This window comes from Siphateles boraxobius, unplaced genomic scaffold (genome assembly GCF_051911475.1).
Source record: "Siphateles boraxobius isolate OS27281-9 unplaced genomic scaffold, OSU_SipBor_1 39, whole genome shotgun sequence".
Taxonomy (NCBI): Eukaryota; Metazoa; Chordata; class Actinopteri; order Cypriniformes; family Leuciscidae; genus Siphateles; species Siphateles boraxobius.
Window position 1 is genome coordinate 2,796,190 of NW_027509019.1, and position 25,205 is coordinate 2,821,394.

The 25,205-nt window shown below is 40.8% G+C and overlaps 1 protein-coding gene across 2 annotated transcripts in view; it reads right to left on the reverse strand.

Annotated features, from left to right (window-relative positions):
* Positions 1-23,980, reverse strand: part of p2ry13 (purinergic receptor P2Y13) — a 28,848-nt gene extending 4,868 nt beyond the window's left edge. Inside the window, exons 1-3 of one of the 2 annotated variants that reach the window (XM_077197334.1) lie at positions 23,898-23,980; positions 23,264-23,391; positions 315-415 (exon numbers count right to left, since the gene is read on the reverse strand). The gene's annotated coding sequence lies outside the window, so the exon portion shown is untranslated. Of the gene's footprint in view, positions 1-314; positions 421-23,263; positions 23,392-23,897 lie in introns of both variants that reach the window. The other variant, XM_077197335.1, reaches the window with a different exon arrangement.
* Between the last annotated feature and the right edge of the window lie 1,225 nt (positions 23,981-25,205).

Genomic DNA, 25,205 nt, shown 5'->3' on the forward strand with positions numbered 1-25,205 from the left:
AGTGCTTGTGTCCAAACCCAAAGTCCCTAGTTCCTGGGAAAAAGTTCCTACAGTGGAAACGCGGCAAAATACACCAACAATTTTCCCTGAACTTTTCAAAGGATCTCCTGTTATGTTTAATTCTATTTAAACCCCATTTCTATGACATGCAAACAGAAGAAATACACAGAAATAACAAATAACAAAGCCAATGTATATCATTATTCTTATAATGACAATCATTTTGATGCACTAAAATTCATTTGGGGGAATTGGGGAAACAGACACAGACACTCAAAAATGTAGAATATATGTATGCAAGAACAAACACTCACCAGGAAAATGGTTTTGGAGAAGAGTTTTGGAGACTTGCAAGCAAAACTCAAAGAGGAATTAATAAATGTCTTAGGCAAGCTGTATCCACAGTGAAGTGTGTCTGCTCTTTTAGCCACACACACATACACGGAGAGAGAGAGAGAGAGAGAGAGAGAGAGAGAGAGAGAGAGAGTGAGTGAGTGATACTTTTTGTCTGTAGATATATCATATACTTCAATTGGTTTCATATAACTAGTACTACAGGCTAATACCCATTCTAGCTGTACCCCTAAAGACTTTTGACATGTCAATAATATATTTATTAAAATGATATGCTGTATTTGTTTTATTTTCTTTGTTTGTTTCCCCAAGTGAGGACATCCTCGGATATCACCCATGGGAAGCTTTAGCTCACTGCTGGGGACATTTCTGTGCCTAAACTTTTGCTAAGTATGTACACAAATACATGAACAGTTATGCACACACACACACACACAGACACACACAGACACACACACAAACACACACACACACACACACACACACACACACACACACACACACACACACACACACACACACTTTTCACATGGCTGCCTAGAGGATTTTTCTCATCATGGTAAGTCTAATGGGAAAGAGGGTTACTCTTCCTGTTTGGCTGCAATGGGTGTGGTGATACTTTGTTATTCACTCCTAGAAAAAAAACATCCATATTAATTTATACATAAAGTTGATAAAATGTCATATAGATATTTAGCCTCTTTGCAAAAGGACACAGGAAACAGGGAAGCAGGAAACAGGAAGCAATTGTCAAATATACACTGACACACGATGATAGTGAACCCAATCGCAGCCATGTATTGAAGGTCGGTGGTACGATGGAAACAGGTTAAAAACGGACTGACAGATAAATCAATGAGAACACTTAACTTGGGCATAACTAAGATTGCAGGAGATAATCAGAGCCACACAAGGAAACACAGAACAACAAAGCGATGTAGAGCATGAAGATCAGAGGACCAAGGTAGAGCCAAGGAATGGGAATACTTGGGCAGAGCCGGTGGGCTTTGGCGGAGCAAGAGAACTCGAGGACCACGGCAAATCAGGAAACTGCCACAGTGGACCAGACTGAGCAGGGGACCAAGGTGGAGATGATGAAACATGGGTCCACAGGGAAACTGGCGGAGTAAGAGACCACTGGTGTAGCAGGAAACCACAGAGAATCAAGCGACCATGGCAGAGCCGGCGGAGATGGAGACCACGATGGGACCAGCAAAGCAGAACATTCAAGCACAAGAAGACATGAAAGAGAACTCTATTACTCTATAGCAATACTTTTTGGGACAAGAGAGTCACTGTGGCTCCAAGTATCACAATACTTATTTACTTGATATTTTAATGGTTTAATTTTGGTCCATTTACATCTAGACTGATATGATGATGAGACTATGTTAAAAATGCTGAACACCACAATATGGAACATAACCTTGTTTTTCACAATGTAAATTTAAACATAAAAATAGGAAGTCCAAAACTGACTCAAATTTAACATACCAAAATGGCTGAAGACAACTACAACAGAAATCAATCAATCACAAATATGGAAATTTGACATTAGCTTACTTCACTTTCGACTTTTAACTCCACTGCAACATTAACTTGCTCTGGCTAGAACAGCAACTGTCACATTACCACCCCACCACAGCCCCACCACCCCACCACCCCCTCACCCCCTAATTTCTCTGACCTATTATGTGTAATTTAGGACTTTTGAAGGCCATATCTTATAAAAATGTATAAGAAATAGCTTTAATACCTTGTCATTAGATTATTTGTCAATACCTGCTCTCTCTTCATCTTCATCTTTCTTTTTCTCTCAGTCTCCTTATCCTGCCCTATTTCTTCCCCTCCTAAAGCTGAACTTTGACTGATATTCTTTTGATTTTCGTCTGTGTCAGTGAAGAAAGTAAACATAGGCGCAGCTGATATTTATATGTTTTAATGATCATTTTCTTAGACAAGTTAATTTACTCAAGGCTACAGGAAAGATGTAGGCTAAGTCACTGTTGCCAATAAGAACCTCCTACAAGCTTTGGAATTTGAAAATGTCTGTTTTTAAATGGACGTTGGCCATCCTGTCACCTTAAACTGCCCTGTCAATCAACTTGTCAAAGTTAAAATCCTCCATTCAATCTAATTTAATTCCAACCATTTCAGAGAGCACGTTGATCTGCCAGTCGTGGGTCTTTCGTACTCTCCTCATGTGTTTGCAATTTGAATATAATGATGCATTTAAAAGTTAATGGCTAAATGTATCTTTACAAAAGTTTACAATGCTGCTGCAGATGCAATATAATGTAGACAACATTGAATACATTTTTTTTTCATCAGGTTAGATACTGATGATTAATCACTCAAACCCCTTTAACTAAACCTCTCTACATAACCGCCAGACTCGCACCTCCTTCATGTCTGTAGTTTTTTAACACTTTTCACTTGTGTTTGTAGTTCCAATAGAATCCTTGTCCAATGCGTGATGGGCAATATTAGCCATGAGAGCAGTGATGGGCAAATTCGGTCCTGGAGGTCCACTGTCCTGCAGAGTTTAGCCCAAACCCTAATTAAACACATCTGACCAAGCTAATCAATGTTTTCAGGATTACTAGAAAAGAGTTTTTGTCAGGGTTGCAGCTAAACTCTGCAGGACAGTGGCCCTCCAGGATCCCTGCATTAGTGTTCACGGATCTGAAAAAAGTAGACCATCCAGGTATCTTTGAATACTCATTTCATCATACTACGATTTGGGACGTACTAATTCTATTTTTCGAATACTTTGTAGGGCGGAAAGTATGCGAATTGGTTCTCCTCTGTTCTCTGCCTTCTCTGGATAATGGCGGACAGTGCGCAGCCTGTGCAACAGCTGCTCTAGCATTGTGACGTTCTAACCCAACCAAACCACACAAAGGAGCACAAAAGGACACAAACAACATAGAGAGTTGTCTGAAAGTCCTCAATGAATGCGGGGAAAATGGCCCACGTTTTGTATCGCATTACTTGGTAGATTTACCCCCAGTGACATTCTCAAATATGGATATGCAGCCTGTTTAAGAAAATGGTGCAGATGTGTGTACGGACATCCGTGCGATCGCAATGTGAACTGCTGGATGTGTAGCCTGGAGTGCGCCGCGGACGTGGCTTGGGATGGTGTCCAGGACGTGTGTGTTACACATTCGACTGCTTCCCCAAAGTGTACCCCAAGTACCCCAAGAGTACTGTTGCCAAAAGAGGAAAGCAACAGAAAGAAACTACCAACACGGGAGGACTCTTTGCTACACCTGGTATCAAGAAACAGGGTAAAAACATGGCAATTGTGGGCAAAGGAGCAGTGTTGGCAGTAACGCGTTACAAAATTAATGCATTACAGAAACGTATTACTTTTAGCTGTAACGCAGTAGTGTAAGCAATTAATAATCAATTTTCAATAATATTTTACTCGGTACATGTTCAGTAACGCTTGCGTTACAACACACTTTTAGCCCAAAATTTATTTGTTCAAAAAAAAAAAGGAAAAAGAAACTAAACCAGCAAGACCGCGAATGAAAAATGCAAGCAAGTTATTGCCTGTTAATGGTCAGTCAATAGCCACGTGTGGTGTCCAAGTTTGTAAATAAAGACTAAATTACAGCTTCTGATATATAGATGTATAGCGATTTATTTCATTCATCTCCCTCTTGCTGGTGTACCTTTGTATTATGTGACAGTGAAGACGTGTTTAAGAGCGGGTTTTACAGGAGTGTCGCAAGGCATGATGTCGGCCTCTGTGCTCGCGCTGGCCAGTGGAAAAGCATGGGTGACGATGGCAGAAGAAGACTGTACATTCGCCAGATGGACGTATGCGCATTACTTCGAGTTTGGCCGAAGGGTCTCTATTTTTTCTGTGTTTTCTTTCTAAGCAGTTAGGCTATGTTTAGCCTATATGTTAATTTCTATGGACTAAAATGACTGAGGCTGAGGCTTGGTCCTCCAAGTGCACTTTATACTTCCCGAGAAAGCATAAGCTATGTTCATTAGGCGCACAATTCAAAGAGAATAAAAATAATAGAAACAATAAGAAAAGAACATATGTGCATCTTGTTATGGCATTAGAGTTTATGTACAGTTCTGTTGTGTCTTATATGAATAGACCCAAGCTCAGGGTTGACTCACGATTTTCGAATATTCAATTAGTTGATTTTATTATAGAATATCGAATAGGTTGTGTGATTATTGTCTTTAAAAAATCCCCGTTTTTGGTTCTGATGCGGTGACATGTTCATGTAACCAGAGGGTGGCAATGCCAATAATGCATCTAAAAGCTGTCAATCAACTCTCAGACAACAGAAAAAGATACACATTGACTCACCAGAGCATGTGAGCGGAGTGGTAATATTTCCGAAGATTATGCGCCACTCACTCAGTCCACTCAGCGCCGAACGCCCTTTGTGACAGAAAATATGTGAAATAAGTAGGGCTGCCCGTGCACGACTAAATTTTTTTTGTAGTCGACTAGTAGTAGTTAATTTAAGCCATTAGTCTAATCACATATTTATATTGATTTAATTACTTAAATATATATGGGAGAGAATGCTAAACCATAATGAGCGTTATCGTAATATATTGCCTATTCCGCATCTTAACGCATGCATAAAGCTTGCCACAAAGAACCAGTAAAAGTAATGATTATGCATGAAACATTTGAATTGTTTATTAATAAACTAGTGTTTTCTGTGTCAGCGTCGGCTGCAAAGATAAAGTTGACGATGCTGACTCACCATCTTTGAAGTAGTGAACGCGCCTATAGAGAGAAATGCACACTTCATACGAATTAGCCTACATAAGCAGAGAGTAGCCAATTTCTTAAAGTTTTTAATTGTTTTGTTTAAAAGTAGACATTTCAAGCTTTCTATAGATATACTTCTCAGGTCTGTGAGGCAAGTATCTTACACGCTGAGTTTCGGTTCATTTATGAGACAAGCTCCAGTTCATGCGCCAGCGCCTCCGTGTCCTGATTATATTGTCTACTATATTTGCTTCTTATTATTAATCCAGGCAATTTTTTATGAAACATTGATTAAAATGAAGATACAATTTATACAAAACGAAATTCACTTTAAAGAAAGGCTTTCTACAAAGCAAAACTTAATAAGTGGTCAAAATGTCTGACCCATTCCAAATGTTTTCCGATATATTGGGCATCTTATGATCCTAACTTACTAATCTCATGCGGTTCCCTTTTCATATAATCAACATAGATGAAATAAAAAAAATTACATTTTATTATTTAAAGATAAATATGAAATGTATGTTTAAGATTTTTAAACTTTTTTTTTAAGCGTCACACCGCTCCGCTTTGCTCACATGGTCTGGTGTGTAGCCTATACATGCATGTGTGCGTGCATGTGGGGGAGGGGTGCGATTTTCGAATAATCATCGAATAATACCCAGCGATCTTCGAATATTATTTTTGCTTGAAACGCCCATCCCTACCCAAGCTATTCCCAGATTTTGCCAGATAATCACTTTACTTCTTAAAACCATAGTTTTAACAGACTTGGATTGTGTGATTCTGTCTGTCATCCTGTCTTGCATTGTCTTGAGCCTTCACTTTGCCAATGATATGCCATGTTGTTAGTAGCCTGAATAGCCCACAGTTATTATTCTACATCATATCGCCTTCCACTGGATGTAAAATGCTCTGTAGTACATTTTGTAATTTTAGAATGTTAAGTTCTACTTCTGTGGTTATTTTGGTGAAAGTTACTCAAAAGTAATTCAGGAGTAATGTAACGCATTATAATTCTGAGACAATTATATTGTAAGGTAAATAATTACTTTTAAATAAAGGTAATAAGTGATCTATAATGTATTACAGTCTGGAAGTAACTTGCACAACACTTCACAGGAGCAGCAAGCCACATTAAGTCGATGACCACAAAACTGGTGAATGTTTTTGCCTCTAAATTCTCGCCTGATCTAGATGTGCAGACATTAACTGACTCACACGGGATCAGCTGGGTCAGGTTACGTGCCAGAAAATAACCACTGTTAATAAAAGATTAGCATCCTTTAAAGTTTCGGCAGAATGCAATGATGTGGTGAAGATTAATAAACCAGAGATATAGCTGGTGGGCGCTTATGTATGCCGCCTTTATGAGCAACCCAGCAGATCTGGTGTTGCTGGAGCAAACCGTGCTGGTCTGGCAGTGACTGAGGCCTCGTCTGCCCATGCCACTGAGGCTTAACACTGAACAAATGAATCTAAAAGTAATATCGTACAAGAAGAAGACCGAGCACGCCGTGTTGTTATAGACCAGCTCCTGGATCAGTGTGATGTGCTGTGTTTACAAGAGACATTTCTGATAAAACAAGATCTAAATGGATTAAGCACAATAATGATAACTTCCATGGGGCTGGGGAGTCCAGTGTGGATATTAGTGATGGAATCTCCGGGATAAGAGACTTGACTCTTGCATTAACATAATTAGACTTGAAATTAACTGGTGTATAGCTATACACTTAAAACAAAATGGCAGATAATATGTTATCTTGACTGTGGACACCCTGTATGAGTGTCAACTTAATTAAACTGAATATCTTAATAGACTTGCTTTTAGAAATTCATTTATACAGGACAAGAAATGATCTAATGTGTTTGTTGTTGGTGATATGAATTCAGATATAACAGACAGTAAATACATTTTTGCTACGCCTCATTAACAGACATGTAAATTATATATGAGTTTTCAACTGCTGATCATATTCCATTAGAGAAACAAATAAACTATGAATTTTTATCTTTGACACAAAGTTTCGAAAATGAAAGTAGTATTTCTTACTTTATAATAATTTATAACTAAAAACTCGAGACACGGATCAGAAATTTGTTTATGTATGATGATATAGTTATAGCACTGGTTGATTCAAGTGATCTCTCACAAGATATGGGTCCTGTTTTTGAGCAAAAAAGGGTCACCAATGCCCAATATAAGTACGTTTTATTAGTAAAAATGAGAGAGATATGAGGGCTGATTCAGTGGCCAGGAAACTTTTGTAACCACGTGTATGACTTCTGGAAGGATGTGAAAATGATGACTGCCAGTCACTACCATGTGTGGTTGATGACATGTCAGGTACTGATAATATCTTAGAACTTTGACACTACAGTAGTTTGTTTAATTGTGTTAAGAGTGAGTCCTATACTGTGAGTAATGTTGACAGCACAGATATAATTCTGTCACATGAAGTTTTTGAAGCAATTTGCAAATTGTCTAATAATAAAGCTAGAGGGTTGGATGGTGTTGCTGATGAGCATTTAAGGTTTGCAGGTGCGAGGTTGGCTCCACTGCTTTCTATCTGTTTTACAGCTTTTCTTGTACATGTTTTTTTTTTACATGACTCAATGTTAACTGTCTTGTTAGTTCCAGTTTTGACAATTACAGACCAATAGCATTGGCCAGCATAGTGTCAAAAAATATGGAAACAATCCTGCTGGACAGGATTTCAGAATTTGTTAATTGTTATTTGCTTAAGACCCATTATTATGCCTTGGCTTTCAATTCAAGTTGAGCTTTGATATCTTGACCTATTGTTGCTTATTTGTATTGTATAATGTGTATTGTTTGTGTATTTTTATTTTATTTTATTTTTTATCTTGAATTTTGTTAATCACTTTGGTCAATCATGGTTGTTCTTAAACGTGCTATATAAATAAACTTGAACTGAACTGAACTGTTAAATCTACAGATAACCCGTTTGGTTTTAAGGCTATGCTGGCACAGACGTGTATATATGCTCTTAAAGAGATAATTGCTAAATATAAAAACCAGAGCTCCTCCATTTTTATGAGTTTCTTAGACGCATCTAAAGCATTCGTTAAGGGCCCCAAAAGTGCCCGAATAGTCGTTAGAAAAATAAAACAAAATTTATCCTAAGGAAAACAAATTTATCCTCAGGAAAACAATAGGAAAACAATTTACACCCTTATAAATGTGTTAATTATGCTTTAATTAACACTTATATTAACTTATTTATGTTTATAAGCATCCTATAAGGTCTTATAAGTGTCTTATTAACTGTTAATTACTGCCTATTACAAGCACCTTAAAATAAAGTGTTACCGAACACAACATACTGAATAATGCAACTAAGAGTGTGGTCATGATCTGTAGGACCAAGCAAGACAAGTTTATGAAATTTCCGGAATTCTTTCTGTCAAATGTTGTTCTTGAGGTCACAAGGAAAATCAAGTATCTTGGGCATATTTTCAAGACATTTTTAGACTATGTAGAACTTTGTACGCCCAGGCTAATACTCTCGCACAGAAGTTTGGACACTGTACAGACGATGTTAAGATGACTCTGTTTAAGACATATTGTACATCTCTATACACAGCCTATCTTTAGACTAACTATAAAAAAGCCAGGCTGCAGGTGGCCTACAATGATGCTTGTCGTGTGCTTTTAATGCAAGCAAGATGGACTTGTGCGAGTGAAATGTTTGTCACAGCTCAAATTAACACTAAACAAGCAACTTTGCGAAAGTTAATGTATAGCTTTATCTATAGGTTAAAGGTCCCATGACATGCTACTTTTTGTAGGCTTTGATATAGGCCTTAGTGGTCCCTAGTACTGTATCTGAAATCCTTTTCCCAAAATTCAGCCTTGGTACAGAATTATAGCCACTACAAGCCAGTCCCACAATGAGCTTTCCTTCAGACGTGCTGTTTTCGGTGTCTGTAGCTTTAAATGCTAATGAGGAGGAGAAAGGCGGGGCAAGGTGTAGGCCTTGACCAGCTTGCGGCAACGGTACAATGCATGTTTACATTGGATATATTGCAATGGCACGCAGACACGCAGTCTGATCCGGATTGAGAAGCAACGGACGAAGAATTTGCAACTCAGCGGCTCCAGCAGGACATCTCCAAATGGTTAGTTTAAAATATTATTTCTGGATACGGTACTTTATTCGGATGGTTTACGTATGCTGTTAGTTAATATCATGTAGCTAACGATAACCTACTGTTGCCTTTTCATGTTGCTCTGATTTGCTATAGTTTTAAAGCTGTATTAGCATTTAATATTAACATACGTAAATCAAGTTCACTCGTCGGAGGCGGTACAATCCTAACAATCTCCGTACCCTTCCGGTGTCTTCTAATACTTTATTCTCTTTTCCTATTGGTCTCTGGAACTGCCAGTCCGCTGTTAACAAAGCTGATTCCATTACATCATTTTCAAGTCATTCAGGTATCAGTCTATTGGCCCTGACTGAGACCTGGATCAGACCAGAGGACACTGTCACACCTGCTGCCCTCTCCAATAACTTCACTTTTTCACACACCCCCCGTCTGACCGGAAGGGGTGGTGGTACTGGTCTGCTCATCTCGAATGACTGGAAATTTTATCCTTTAGCACCTCTTTTTGACAACAGCTCATTTGAATCACATTCAATTACCATCACTAGTCCTATTAAAATCCATTTTGTAGTTGTATATCGTCCCCCAGGTCAACTTGGCAGTTTCTTGGAGGAGCTTGATGTACTACTCTCATCCTTCCCTGAAGATGGTACACCTCTCGTAATTCTTGGAGACTTCAACATCCACCTAGAAAAACCTCAGGCTGCCGATTTCCACACCCTGCTTGCCTCATTCGACCTCAAACGAGTATCTACTGTGGCCACTCACAAATCAGGTAACCAATTGGACCACGCGCTACTGCTCCACGGACAATACACTGGTCACTCCACTGCACACCTCAGATCACATCCTCCTCACTCTCAACCTCAACCTGCCTCAGAACACAACACACACTCCTCCACAGGTCACCTTTCGACGGAACCTACGCTCACCCTCTCGCCTATCCTCTTTGGTCTCATCCACACTTCCTCCACCTGATCAGCTCTAAACAATAGATACTAACAGTGCAACTAATACTCTTTTCTCCACTTAAACATCCTGCTTGGACAACTTCTGTCCCCTTTCCTCCAGGCCAGCCCACGCCACACCCTCTGCCCCCTGGTTATCTGATATTCTCTGCGAACATCGTACTAAACTCAGGGGGTGCAGAGAGGAAGTGGCACAAATCGAAAGATCCGACAGACCTGGGTCTTTATCAATCCCTCCTCTCTTCCTTCTCTGCTAATATCTCTACTGCTAAAATGGCTTACTATCACAACAAAATTATCAATTCTTCTGACTCTCGCATGCTTTTCAAAACCTTCTCCTCTCTTTTCAACCCTCCTCCTCCTCCTCCTCCTCCTTCATCAACCCTAACAGCTGACGATTTTGCCACATTCTTCATAGATAAAACAACCACCATCAGCGGCCAATTTACCAATCCACAAACTGACAAACATTTTACCAGCAAACGCACACATTCTACCCTCCTTCTCTCTACTTTCAGAGGCGGAAGTCTCTAAACTCCTTTCCAATCGCCCTACCACCTTTCCGCTTGATCCTATCCCCACTAATCTACTTCACTAAACTAATCCCCTCTACTAAGCTATGTCTTCCTCAGTTGTACCTACACTCACGCACATCATAAACACCTCTCTTCACACTGGTACCTTTCCCACAGCTTTTAAGCAGGCTCGAGTAACCCCACTGCTTAAGAAACCCTATCTAAATCCAGCACATCTAACAAGTTACAGACCGGTATCTCTTCTTCCATTTGTCACGAAAACACTTGAACGAGTTGTTTTCAACCAGATCTCCTCCTTTCTTACACAGAAAAACCTCTTGGACAACAATTCAAAAGCGGACACTCAACTGAGACTGCCCTGCTCTCAGTAATTGAAGCTCTGAGACTGGCAAGAGCAGCTTCAAAATCCTCAGTTCTCATCCTGCTGGATCTGTCTGCTGCTTTTGACACAGTTAACCACCAGATCCTCCTGTCAATCCTAAAGATGAAGGGCATCTCGGGAACTGCACTCCAATGGTTCGAGTCTTACCTCTCAGGTAGGTCCTTTAGGGTGTCGTGGAGAGGTGTGGCATCTAAGACCCAACATCCAGCTACTGGGTTGCCTCAGGGCTCAGTGCTTGGACCACTCCTCTTCTCCATCTACATGACATCACTAGGATCTGTTATTCAGAAACAGGGCTTTTCCTATCATTGCTACACTGATGACACGCAACTCTACCTCTCATTCCAGCCTGACGATCCGAGGGTCGCTGCTCGTATCTCAGCCTGCCTGACAGACATTTCTGGCTGGATGAAGGACCACCACCTTCAACTAAACCTTGCGAAGACAGAGCTACTTGTGGTCCCGGCCAACCCAACACTTCATCACAACTTCTCCATTCAGCTAGGCTCGTCATCCATAACTCCATCAAGGTCAGCTAGGAACCTTGGGGTTGTAATTGATGATCAGTTGAAATTCACAGACCACATTGCTAGAACTGCCCGGTCCTGCAGATTTGCCTTGCACAACATTAGGAGGATCAGGCCCTTCCTTACAGAGCATGCTACACAACCCCTTGTCCAAGTACTTGTTCCATCCAGACTGGACTATTGTAATGCTCTACTGGCTGGTCTTCCAGCTTGCTCTGTCAAACCTCAACAATTGATCCAGAATGCTGCAGCCAGAGTAGTCTTTAATGAGCCAAAGAGAGCACACGTTACTCCTCTACTCACAAAATTGCACTGGTTCCCAGTTGCCGCTCGCATTAAATTCAAGACACTGACGTTTGCCTACAGAACAACCAGTGGCACTGCTCCCTCTTACCTAAACTCATTACTTCAGACTTACGTGCCATCCAGAAACTTGCGCTCTGCTAGCGAATGTCGTCTTGTGGTACCATCTCAAAGAGGCACAAAATCTCTTTTTTGGACCTTTACCATGACTGTTCCCTGTTGGTGGAATGATCTGCCTAACTCAACCAGAGCTTCTGAGTCAGTAGCCACTTTCAAGAAACTGCTGAAGACGTATCTTTTTCGGCAGCACTTGATTCAGTAATACTAACACTTTCTCTTCTCTTCTATTCTATTTAAAAATTTTTTTTTTTTAAAAACTGCACTTAAATTAAACTGAGAGGGGTTATGGCACTTACGTACTGTTGTCCTACTGTTAGTTTAACTGCTTCTATTGTTCTCATTTGTAAGTCGCTTTGGATAAAAGCATCTGCTAAATGAATAAATGTAAAATGTAAATGTAAATGTCTCAAGCTCATATACTGGAGTCGCTAATCATAGATCTTGACTACTTGCGCTTAGTAGTACTGTACAGTAAGAAAGACATTTGCCATGCCCCGGAAATGTACATTTCTGAGAATTAATAAAAAATTAACACTGAGTGTTCACGGGACAAGATTAATTGATTGTAATATTAATTTACATGTTAATTCTATTAACTGATCCAAATATTCATAATCAATTATAACGAGTTATGATTGATTATTAATATTTCTGTAGAGCTAATTTGCTACAATACCTATTTAATTGTTGTTTCTTTTTATTTGGTGTGTGCGGGTGAGTTTCTGTCTGTTACTTGTCTTTCGTTTTTGTTTTTCTCCAGGTTATTCTCCTGTGTGTTGTGTGTAGTATATATATATTACACAACATACACTGAACAAAAATAATAAACGCAACACTTTTGTTTTTGCCCCCATTTTTCATGAGCTGAACTCAAATATCTAAGACTTTTTCTATGTATACAAAAAGCCTATTTCACTCAAATATTGTTCACAAATCTGTCTAAATCTGTGTTAGTGAGAACTTCTCCTTTACCAAGATAATCCATCCACCTCACAGGTGTGGCATATCAAGATGCTGATTAGACAGCATGATTATTGCACAGGTGTGCCTTAGGCTGGCCACAATAAAAGTCCACTCTAAAATGTGTAGTTTTATCACACAGCACAATGCCACAGATGTTGCAAGTTTTGAGGGAGCGTGCAATTGGCATGCTGACTGCAGGAATGTCCACCAGAGCTGTTGCCCGTGAATTGAATATTCATTTCTCTACCATAAGAAGTCTCCAAAGGTGTTTCAGAGAATTTGGCAGTACATCCAACCGGCCTCACAACTGCAGACCACGTGTAACCACACCAGCCCAGGTGCATTTCAGCATTTCCAGCATTTCACCTCCAAGATCGTCAGAGACTAGCCACCCAGACAGCTGCTGCAACAATCGGTTTGCATAATCAAAGAGTTTCTGCACAAACTGTCAAAAACCATCTCAGGCAAGCTTATCTGCATGCTCGTCGTCCTCATCGGGGTCTCGACCTAAGGACGGGGTAACCGACTTGAGTGGGCAAATGCTCACATTCAATGGCGTCTGGCACTTTGGAGAGGTGTTCTCTTCATGGATGAATCCTGGTTTTCACTGTACAGGGCAGATGGCAGACAGCGTGTATGGCGTCGTGTGGGTGAGCGGTTTGCTGATGTCAATGTTGTGGATCGAGTGACCCATGGTGGCGGTGGGGTTATGGTATAGGCAGGCGTATGTTATGGACAACGAACACAGTTGCATTTTATTGAAATGGCATTTTGAATGCACAGAGATTCTGAGGCCCATGGTTGTGCCATTCATCCACGGCCATCACCTTATGTTGCAGCATGATAATGCTCAGCCCCATGTTGGAGGATCTGTACACAATTCCTGGAAGCTCGGCAAAGGAGAAGTGCTCACTAACACAGATTTAGACAGATTTGTGAACAATATTTGAGAGAAATAGGCCTTTTGTGCACATAAAAAAGTTTTAGATCTTTAAGTTCATGAAAAATGGGGGCAAAAAAGTGTTGCGTTTATAATTTTGCTCAGTTTAAACACATTATAAAATGATTTAAAATATTTATTTTTGTGAAATGTTAGAATTTTTTTGTTGTTTGAGGTGTTTTCTGTTTTCTGTAGTAATGCCACGTAAAGTTGTAAAAATATAACTAAAATGCCACAAACAAATAAAGAGTCATATTGTATTCACAAATTATTTATTTCAATAAACCCAATTGAAACCAAAAGAACAACCAGTAGCAATAAGCAGAAACAAAGAGGTTTGTGTGCGTGTGCGTGTGAATGCGAAAGTGTTTGTGCTCGCATGTGTTAGGTCTCACCCCTTCATATCTGCTTTTGTTCTGCATTTGTGGCTGATTTTGCATTTGATTATGATTTTTATTTTTCTGTTCTGTGCTCAAGAACGCTTCCCCCCTCTAGTATCAGATTTAGCATTTTCTAAACTGTTTCTTAAGAATCCAATTGTGAAAAGGCTTAGTGATAGGATCACTGGACAGTCACTGAAATTTGATAATTGGTACACCTGCTTTATACACCACAAGGGCATGAAAAATAATCTCAGAACTCCCCACCACCCCACACACTAAAGTAACAACCTCATTGTACTTCTGCACTGTAAAACAAAATAACATCTATGCAATTTTTATAGAAAAGCACTGAAAAATTGCTACAGTAAAATAATATTGGCTAACAGGTTTATAGGTTAATTTGTTAACTGTAAATTAATTTCCCAGAAATGTATTTTAAGCATGTTTACATGAACAATGATGCACTGATAACTCCTAAATATCTGCTTATTGAAATCACCCTTTGTTCAGGTTTGCATGGAAACCATTAACCGGGTAACACAAGTAATGTGTTGGATGAAGTCACAGACGCACTTACTTAAAGGCTAAAAAAAGTGCGCCTGAACAACACTTTATCAGCTCCAGATTGTCTAAAGGAAGACGCACAGATATGCCTGAAGTATGGTAACAGGACGAGGCATTTTATTTCCCTTCTCAATACTTCCCAATACTTCCAAGCTAAACATGACAATAGGCTAAATAAAAGTTAATTGCCTCACAAATTGTTCCATTCTTCCTATGTCACTAAAAGCCTACTTATTTAAAGCGAGCCGTACCGTACCGTACCATGCATGGGAAAAGCGCCATAATATTATTATAACTTACATGATGATAATCATTTTGCTAACACTGACATATATTGTAATATATTGTATTTGTAACATGTTGCAACTGTCCCCAATAAACAATTGGTTTGTCTAATCCAAACCGTCTCTGAGTAACACAGCCAAATGTAAAAAGTGTTGCAATTGTCCCCGGTCTCCCCTAGTGTTATGTGTGGGTTTTTGTTGTGTCTTGTATATCACGTGATCCCTTGTTTGTCATGTGATCCTGCCATGTGTCTTGTCTTTTGTTAGTTGTTGCTCAGTGTCCACAGGTGTTCCTCGTCCATGTTTATTAGTCTCCCCAGGTGTTTCTCATTAACCACGCCCCCTTGTTATCTTGTTTAGCTTGTTTGTCTGTGTATTTAAACCCCTGTGTTTCAGTTGTTGGCTGTCGGTTGTTGTTTATGTTACTTCTGTTCCTTGTTTCTGAGTTCCCTGGATTTCCTGTTTATTAAATGTGCTTGCGATTGGATTCGTTCTCCGTCTCGTTCCTGACTCGCTGTAACAGAACAACCGACCACAAATGAATCCAGCAGTACGAATCTCGCCTGATCTTCCCAGCATGAGCATGGAGTTCGACAAACAGGCCTTTGTGGGAACCCGCAAAGCGATTTTCCGGGGGTTCCGTGGAGGTCACAGGGGAGGATATGGGTCCAGACAAATTTCTCAGCGTCAACATCTCTGCGTCCAGCCCAATCCTCATCACGTCAGCCACGTCCAGCCAGAGCTTCACGTCAGCCACGTCCAGCCAGAGCTTTCCGTCAGCCACGTCCAGCTAGATCTTCCCATCAGCCGCGTCCAGCCAGAGCTTCACGTCAGCCGCGTCCAGCCAGAGCTTCACGTCAGCCGCGTCCAGCCAGAGCTTCACGTCAGCCGCGTCCAGCCAGAGCTTCACCTCAGCCGCGTCCAGCCAAAGCTTCACGTAAGCCGCGTCCAGCCAGAGCTTCACGTCAGCCGCATCCAGCCAGAGCTTCACGTCAGCCGCGTCCAGCCAGAGCCTTCACCGCTGGTCCCGTCCAGCACAGAGCCTTCACCGCTGGTCCCGTTCAGCACAGAGCCTTCACCGCTAGTCCCGTCCAGCACAGAGCCTTCACCGCTGGTCCCGTCCAGCACAGAGCCTTCACCGCTGGTCCCGTCCAGCACAGAGCCTTCACCGCTGGTCCCGTCCAGCACAGAGCCTTCACCGCTGGTCCCGTCCAGCACAGAGCCTTCACCGCTGGTCCCGTCCAGCACAGCGCCCTCACCGCTGGTCCCGTCCAGCACAGCGCCCTCACCGCTGGTCCAAGCCAGCACAGAGCCTTCACCGCTGGTCCCGTCCAGCCCAGCGCCCTCACCGCTGGTCCCGTCCAGCACAGCGCCCTCACCGCTGGTCCCGTCCAGCACAGCGCCCTCTCGCTCTCGGAGACGGAGGAAGAGGACTTCCCGCGTCCCGCAATGCCTGGAAGTCCTTCCTGTACTTCCTGTCAGCCCAGAGTCCTCGCCGCTGGTCCCGTCCGATCCAGAGACTGTTCAAGTCACGTCTGCCGATCCAGAGACTGTTCTAGTCACGTCTGCCGATCCAGAGACTGTTCAAGTCACGTCTGCAGATCCAGAGACTGTTCAAGTCACGTCTGCTGATCCAGAGACTGTTCAAGTCACGTCTGCCGATCCAGAGACTGTTCAAGTCACGTCTGCCGATCCAGAGACTGTTCAAGTCACGTCTGCCGATCCAGAGACTGTTCAAGTCACGTCTGCCGATCCAGAGGATGTTCAAGTCACGTCTGCCGATCCAGAGGCTGTTCAAGTCACGTCTGCCGATCCAGAGGCTGTTCAAGTCACGTCTGCCGATCCAGAGGATGTTCAAGTCACGTTTGCCGATCCAGAGACTGTTCAAGTCACGCCTGAACCTGATCGCTCTATGTTTGTTTCAGTGTTTACGTTTGTCCTTATGGCTGTTTCTGTTCTGGTGTCTGTTCCTGAGCCGGAGCAAGTGTCTGTTCCTGAGCCGGAGCCAGTGTCTGTTCCTGAGCCGGAGCCAGTGTCTGTTCCTGAGCCGGAGCCAGTGTCTGTTCCTGAGCCGGAGCCAGTGTCTGTTCCTGAGCCGGAGCCAGTGTCTGTTCCTGAGCCGGAGCCAGTGCCTGTTCCTGTTCCCGGGCTAGAGCCTGTTCCTGTTCCCGGGCTAGAGCCTGTTCCTGTTCCCGGGCTAGAGCCTGTTCCTGTTCCCGGGCTAGAGCCTGTTCCTGTTCCCGGGCCAGAGCCTGTTCCTTTTCCCGAGCCAGTGTGTGTGTTGCCTGTTCCCGAGCCAGAGTCTGTGTTCCCGAGCCAGAGTCTGTGTTGCCTTTTCCCGAGCCAGAGTCTGTGTTGTCTGTTCCCGAGCCAGTGTGTGTGTTGTCTGTTCCCGAGCCAGTGTGTGTGTCTTCCGTTCCCGAGCCAGTGTGTGTGTCTTCCGTTCCCGAGCCATTGTGTGTGTCGTCTGTTCCCGAGCCAGTGTCTGTGTCGTCTGTTCCCGAGCCAGTGTGTGTGTCGTCTGTTCCCGAGCCAGTGAGTGTGTCGTCTGTTCCCGAGCCGGTGTCTGCTGTTCCTGAGCCGGTGTCTGCTGTTCCTGCTGTTCCTGCTGTTCCTGAGCCGGTGTCTGCTGTTCCTGAGCCGGTCTCTGCTCTTCCTGAGCCGGTGTCTGCTGTTCCTGAGCCGGTGTCTCCGCCGCCCTGGCCGCCCGAGGAGTCTTCGCCGCCCTGGCCGCCCGAGGGGTCTTCGCCGCCATGGCCGCCCGAGGGGTCGTCTCCGCCCTGGCCGCCCGAGGGGTCGTCTCCGCCCTGGCCGCTCGATGGACTGTCTTCTCCGCCCTGGCCGCCCGATGGACTGTCTTCGTCGCCACGGCCGCCTGAGGGTTCATCTCTGCCCTGGTCCCCTGCACGAACCTGGCCCTCCGTCCCTCCCCCAAGACCGCCTCCACTTCACCACCCTCCTAAACTTTAGTGTTTTTGTTTCAAGGGGCGTCGGGAGCCGCCCATAGGGGGGGGGGGGGCTATGTTACGTGTGGGTTTTTGTTGTGTCTTGTATATCACGTGATCCCTTGTTTGTCATGTGATCCTGCCATGTGTCTTGTCTTTTGTTTGTTGTTGCTCAGTGTCCACAGGTGTTCCTCGTCCATGTTTATTAGTCTCCCCAGGTGTTTCTCATTAACCACGCCCCCTTGTTATCTTGTTTAGCTTGTTTGTCTGTGTATTTAAACCCCTGTGTTTCAGTTGTTGGCTGTCGGTTGTTGTTTATGTTACTTCTGTTCCTTGTTTCTGAGTTCCCTGGATTTCCTGTTTATTAAATGTGCTTGCGATTGGATTCGTTCCCCGTCTCGTTCCTGACTCGCTGTAACACCTAGTAAGGGACAAATACACAATCCTTTATGTGTTTATTTCTTATACTTGTCAAATGAGTTTAACAGACTGGTAATGTCAACAGATTCAACATATTATTTAGCAATTTATGCAAAAATAATACATTTTTCTGATGGAAATTAAACATTTCTGCATTCTCCAGGACAGTGGTTCCCAACGTTTTTATGTCTGAGACCCCCTTTTCCCAAGAAAATATTTTAGGCCCCCCTTCATATTTAATGATATTGTCGCTCTTGTAAGCTTGCAGCAAGGATGACAAAATGTTTTGTTTTCAAATAAATAGTGTTTATTACTGTAACCAGATATGTTTATGCACAAATAATAGCGTATAGTAAAAAAAATACTATAACAAAGACATCAGTTGGCCATTTGTAATTTAAAAACGTAATCCTATAAAATTAGCTAATGTGATATGATTGTGTGGCGCTCTAGCGATTTAATAAACAGGCGTTTATTAACAGAATAATGCGTCTTGCGGAAGAACATTGTAGCCGGAGCTACTTCTCTCTGTTAATGTCTATGAGGAGTCACGCGGGCACTGGGCTACACCGCAGCGGTGCGACCCGAACCAGTGTAAAATAGTCCCAATATAAACACTTATTAAAGGTGTACCATAGTGACTCAGGATAAGACAAAAACACGGTTTGAAAAATGGATTCATGATTTACTCGCTCATTATATAAATTTAGTAAATTTTGAACACAAAAAAGTTACGGACTGCTGCTTTAATGCTAACTGTTCAACACTTTTCAAAATATGACGCGACCCCCCCAAAGATCTCTCTGACGCCCCCTTGTGGCCCGAGACCCCCCTGTTGGGAACCGATGCTCTAGGATACTTTGAGACCTCTCCTAGCTTTTAAAATCGGTTTGAATGATTGATTCATAAAGACGTTTCATAAAGATGTACTCGCTTATTATATCAATTTTGTAAATTATGAACATTTAGTGAACAAACTCCATCGCACACATGCAGGTGATAGGTGCAAGTTAGTCGTTTTAGCAGAATAATTTACTCCCGCACACTATCGTAACTTGCAATTTAAAATGAATGTTTATTAACACACAACGTTTCGGTCACACGACCTTCATCAGGAGTATACAAATGTTCAAAATCATCTCTTTTCAGATAAAAAACATGACCAATTACCAGAACTCCATCTGTAAACAATTAAGCTCATTGGAAGTAAATAATTAGCACCACATCACAAACAATTACAAATTGTAATAGTTACAACAATCAATAAAGATCACCCTGTAGGTTAACAAGATCATCCAAAACACATAATCAACACGTCATCATCAAACAGCATCAAATTGTAATTCTAAACAGTTGAAACAGTCAGGCTCCTTAGCCACTCAAACTCATTGTAAATACCTAGTAGAAACAACATGTCATTCAAAACACTACAAAATCACTATAACATTACATTAAATAATGCTTCGTCATTCATACCCCTAGGTGATAAAGTTTGAAGAGTGTAAATCCAAAACAATTCACGTCTCTGTAGGAGTAATTCAATGTCGCCACCTCTAGGTGGCAAAGTCACTTTCTCAATCCCACATAACCGTAAAGAGGTAACATCGTGATTCAAAGTTACAAAATGGTCCGCAACTGGATAATTCATATCTTTTCTTCTGATCGAACTCTTATGTTCACTAATTCTTTGTTTTAATTGACGTGACGTTTTTCCCACGTAGCCAATACCACAAGGACAACGAATCAAATAAACCACATGAGTGGAAACACAAGTAATCACAGATTTAATACAATATTTTTTGCCAGTTCTAGGGTGACAGAAAAATTTTGTTTTAAAAGTATTATTACACTGAGCGCAATTCCCACAACGATAGTTGCCCTTCTGTGTAGGACTAAGTAAGCTCTGAGATGTACGAGGACTAGCACTCTGAAAACGCGCATGTACCAAGCTGTCTTTTAAATTTCTAGCGCGTTTGTATACAATCAAAGGAGGATGTCTAAAAATATCGCTCAACTCCGGATCAGAAGACAACAAATGCCAGTGTTTTTTAAAAATTGATTTTATCATGTAAGACTTAGGTGAATGTGTTGTAATACAAGAAAAAGAATACTTTCTTGATTTTTTTGTCTTCTTTTTTAACAGATCAGACCGTGTCTTTTTAAAAGCTGTATTAAATGCTTCATCAACCCAATCTAAAGGGTAACCTCTGTTCAAAAATTTATTTTTCATGATTTTAGATTTCTCAAAAAAGTCGGAATCAGAATGACAAATCCTCCTCAATCTGTAGAACTGACTCTTAGGCAGTCCTTTTTTAAAAAATAGGATGAAAACTGGTAGCGAGTAAAAGTGTGTTACGATTAGTCTCTTTTGTAAACAAAGTTGTAGTTAAACTACCTTCGTTTTTCTGTACCCACATATCGAGGAAATGTACTTTAACCGAATTAATTTCAGAGGTAAATCATCAACCAAGTTATTCAAAAATGTAACAAATTCTCGAGCATCATCGTGATCACCCAAAAAAATACAAAATATATCGTCAATGTATCTGTACCATTTGATGATCTGTGAATAGAAAGGGTTATTCTCTTATTCAATACATAACTCTCTTAAAAAAAAAACCATGAATAGATTGGCATAGTTGGGGGCAAAGTTCGAGCCCATTGCTGTCCCACTTATCTGAAGAAAAAATTCATTATCAAAACTAAAATAATTATATTTCAAAAGGTAGGAAGCCATCTCGATGATAAGGTCTGAAGGTGGACTAAAGTCCTCGCGTAACGAAAGATAATGTCTGAGGGCAATAAGTCCTTTTTCATGTGAAATGTTAGTATATAAACTTGTTATGTCCAAAGTTAATAATACAGAAATGTCCGGTAAATCATGTAACTCAGAGATCTTATTGATGAAATCAGTAGAATCTCGAATGTAAGATGGTAACGAATAAACAAAAGGTTTTATAAAATAATCAACATACTGAGATAAAGGAGATAAGAGGGAATTAGTCTGTGCCACAATCGGACGACCTGGAGGGTCAATAAGTCTCTTATGTTGTTTCTACTAGGTATTTACAATGAGTTTGAGTGGCTAAGGAGCCTGACTGTTGCAACTGTTTAGAATTACAATTTGATGCTGTTTGATGATGACGTGTTGATTATGTGTTTTGGATGATCTTGTTAACCTACAGGGTGATCTTTATTGATTGTTGTAACTATTACAATTTGTAATTGTTTGTGATGTGGTGCTAATTATGTACTTCCAATGAGCTTAATTGTTTACAGATGGAGTTCTGGTAATTGGTCATGTTTTTTATCTGAAAAGAGATGATTTTGAACATTTGTATACTCCTGATGAAGGTCGTGTGACCGAAACGTTGTGTGTTAATAAACATTCATTTTAAATTGCAAGTTACGATAGTGTGCGGGAGTGAATTCTGAACATAAAAAAGTTACGGACTGTCGTCTGTATGAATGTTTTGACGCATCTATGTAATTGATACACTTGTTATTTGAAGTAACTTTCAAAAGGTGATTTACTCTATTTTGGTTGCTACCGTAGACATCAGTGTTTATACTCGAACTATGAACTTATCTCTGCAGAATACATGTACTTCTGTGATCATTTGAATATTTGTAACACAGAAATATCCAGACTGTGTGGTTGAAAAGACTGAAAGTAAATCTGTTTCATATTGACGACACGCTCTCTCTCTCTCTCTCATATCGACAACTGCATTCATTACTATTTTAATATTCATATTCTATTAAAGGATAAGCTTCCAGCAATTCGCCCACACTTCGTTCCGGTATTTTTCAAAAACACGAACGGTTCTGGACAAGAGCCGGTTCTGGTTGGTCACACTGCATCTGGGCATCTTAGTGTTGTTGTTTTTGTCAATTCCATTATTGAGTGATTTGCCATTATTGTAATGCAGTACTATTGCAGATGTTTAAGCGTGATTTTCACAAGCAGCTGGTAGGATTGTTATTCCCCTTGGATTGTATTCTTCTGGTTTTCCTTAATTTCCTTTCTGCCTTGATTAAAAGCTGCAAATAGATCCTAACATTTTAGTAGTGTACAACAGGGCTAAAGGCGCTATTGAGTTTATTCTCTTTTAGACCACTAGATGGCACAAACTCAGCACTTTTCTAAATAAGCGCTTTTGATGATGATCAGGGAAATGTGTCTGATCATAGACAGCAACGCAAGCTTGGTTCTGCTCTAATTTGATATAATGTTTAAAGTTGTTTTAAAATTGATTTTATTTTGAGACAAAGGCCTTGTTAATGATTTTGTTAAAGATTTTCAATAATGGAAGAATATGTAAAAGTGTGGTATTTTTTTTTGGGGGGGGGGGGGGGGGGCGCACCTGCTATTGGGACAAAAGACAATAATTTATAATAAATATCTGGATGACTTTTTCAATTGTTGACAAGACATGGTAAGATTCAGATGGTTAATATGATATATTTTTAAACAAACGAACAAACGACATTTATGATTTATTTTCACACACAAAAAAATACGTTGCTCTATCAATGTTCAGTACAGACATATAGTTTTTCTGCAGTCATACACTATGGGAGGAGTGAAAAGCACAAGATGTGCCTTTACCCCCGTTTTACCCTATGTTGCATTAAAACATGACATTTTAGTAATCAAGTATATGAAAGCTTTAATTACCTTTAGCATGAAGGTGTATAACATCAATATTGTGGTGTCCAGTTGTGTGATACTTCCTCAACATTTAATTCTGAGCTTCGTTTTCTTAACTTCCGTGCACTGCTCTTCACCGGAGAATGGTAATGAGGCTAAATGCAGAAGCAAGTGTGCAGAGAGTCCATTATTCATACCTATAACCACAAGCTTCAGTAGACCTACTTACATGTTACCATTTATAGCAATTGTCCTATTAAGGGCAGCATAGTCAGAAAAAATCGTATTTGTTGGCAGTGTAGTTGTTCAGTCGTTTTCAGAATCAGTTTAAAATTCTCTAAAAAGCACTTTAGTCCATAAAATTAATAAAGCCTTGTATGTCACAGATTGTGAAAGGCCAGTTCACTTTTTCAACAGGCAAAACTTCAGTAAACAGAACTAAATCAGCTCAGAGTCCATAATAGATAGTAAGCATAATTTGTTGAGAACCAAATACGCGCGCACACACACACACACACACACACACACACACACACACACACACACACACACACACACACACACACACACACACACACACACACACACACACACACACACACACACACACACACACACACACACACACACACACACACACACAGTTATTATCAGCGATTACCTGGACTGCTCTCTCTCAGTGTACTGTGCCAGTCACATCTGTTGCAGACAGTGGTTTATCAAATGAGATCGTGGCCACATTCATTAACCATGTGGTCTTGCAGAGTGGAAACAAAAACTGCTTTCCTTAGACTGTGTAGTGTCGATCACACCAGGGGCCTGTACATCATGGTGGATGAACAAACTCAGGGTTACAGGATTAGTTTAGAGTCAGAACCAAACCAATCCAACCAGGCTTTGTTGGTACAATGATGCTGATCATCAACTTTATCTGTCAACTCAGGCTTTATCCTGAGTTTAGCGAACAGCCAATCACGTGTTGAGAAAGAGTGAAACTGCGATTGAGTTCTCATGAGAAAAGCAGCTTGATTTACTTCTCTCTTCTGCAGAATATTAGGAGATTTAAAAATATTAAGAATTGAAACAAATTTACTCAGCAAGAAGAATTGTCTGTGAAAGAGGACAACTAAAATAAAATAAAAATTGCTATATCAGTGCAAGTAAAAGTTATGAAGTTAGTTTATATAATTGATGTAGGTAGAGATAATTGAACATTTAAGATCACATTTAGTCATTTCTATAGCTTTATCTATTGATTCTAAAGCATATTTATATTACTTTGATGCCAGTTCATTTTACTTCATGTAATACTGTATATGAGCTTGCATGACAACAGAATAGCTTAGTGGAAAATGAATGTCCAAATGTCAGCTCACATGTGCTAAAGATGTCTTTGCAACCTTAGAAACAGTACCTCTTACTTTGGGCCAAGAGAATAAGACAATGAAATGTGCTTATATGGTAAAGATCTTCAGGTAATTAACGGTAACAGAGACAGCAGGGTGAGGAGGGAGTGCTGTATATAAAGCGAGGCTGTCGTTCTCTGCAGAATAACTCTGTCTGTATGTGAACGACCATTTGTGCAAGAATAAAATACTTAAAGGCATTTCCTGAGTGATTTGCTTAGTTACAGTCTCACTATTAAATAAATAATTTCCTCAACAATTACCTTTTATACATTTATATTCATTTGAACTAAGCTCTTAATAACAATTGCTAAACTAGCAGGTGTGATTAAGGGTATTAGTCCAGTTGGGTAGTGCACATATTAAATAATACCATTACCGAAGTGATAAAAGCACCTTCTTTAGGGCCTCCTGAATAATTTCAGCCTAGGAGCCCAGCTGAAATATTGACATTTAATGTCAAATATCTTAATAAACAATATTCATGAAAAAGTTTTTTTTTTTTTCTCTCAAGTAAAACTTTCAGGGTAATGACCTTTTAAGGCCACTGAATAAGCTTCCTT